Source organism: Ursus arctos, unplaced genomic scaffold (assembly GCF_023065955.2).
Source record: "Ursus arctos isolate Adak ecotype North America unplaced genomic scaffold, UrsArc2.0 scaffold_21, whole genome shotgun sequence".
Lineage (NCBI taxonomy): Eukaryota > Metazoa > Chordata > Mammalia > Carnivora > Ursidae > Ursus > Ursus arctos.
The window spans coordinates 26,254,106-26,255,375 of record NW_026622886.1 but is presented as its reverse complement, the minus strand read 5'-3'; positions in this window follow the sequence as shown (position 1 = coordinate 26,255,375).

Here is a 1,270-nt window from a genome sequence, read left to right as displayed (position 1 = left end):
CCTCCCCCACTTTCCACACCCAATCACACAAGGTGAACTAAACACATAAAAGGATTAAAAGTAAATACCCCTTCCTCCCAACCAGCTCCAGTCTGTGAAAAGTAATCTGATCGTGGCAAGCAAGAGTGAGGGCCAAGAACTTTTTGTCTACCGATTCGACACAAAAATCCCCTGCCCAAGGTTGGGGGGGGGGGTGGTACTGGGGGCGGATTAGGGCTGTAAAATACGTTGAGGAGGAGCGAAGCCGGAGACGGAATCAAGGTGGACTCAGAGGTCATTTGGAAATTGGAGCCTAAGAGTATCCCCCAGCTCCACTCCTCCACACTTCTCAAGCTCATTTTCCAAAAGTTGAAGGAGCTGAAGGACCAAAGGGCTCCAGGGCTGACTGATGACAGCATCAGCAGTCAGAACCAGCCGGGATGTGGGGTCCGATTCCCGAGGCGTTTAAACAGACCCTTGCCGGGTCGTTGGCATTTACTGAGCCTTTGGGGCCGTGCGACTTTGAAGGAAGAGCCAACTGTTTGCTCCCGCCTCTCAACTAGTGAAGTGAGAGATGACGCGCCTGGAGGACTTCATGGAACTCGAAGTGTGCAGTGCAGGTTGAGGGGGTGAGAGCGGGCATCCCTGGTCCCACGCGATTTCGAACCCACGATCCGCACAACCCGGGCAGAGAGCGAGCGGACGTCAGTGCCGGCAGCTGGTCACAGTGCCCACCCTGCTCCCCTGCGCCCGTCATGCCGTGGGAAAGCACCGTCCAGGGCCCAGAGCCCGCAGAATTTTCCCAGGACTTTTTTTCCTAGGATTTCGGGACCCCAGACCATCTCCCTCCCCTCCTGTCCTTCCCCCGCCTCTTCAGCTTCCCGCCTTATCACCCCCCACCCCCCGCCCCGGGCAACGCCAAGCTTCCAATCTTTGGCTTCCGCGGCTAGGGGCGGGAGCCAGGGAAAGGAAATCGAAGGGACTATGGGTTCACTCTGACTCACATTTCAAGCTAGTGGATCTCTGGATCTTGGCAGAGAATATGAATGGCACACACTTTCTTTAGGAGCCCCAACCCCCAACAACAGCAAACAAAAAAGTGATCTTAAAGGTTTCTATAATTCTTACATGCACCAATTTAGACAAGATTCTACAGAGCTCAAAAAATCGTTTTTTTCCCCAATATTTACTATCATAATTGCTCTCTAGTTCTCCATATTGTATATACGTGTATTTCTATATGTATATAAACATATATGTTTTATGTGACATTACCTTATTTTAAATTTGT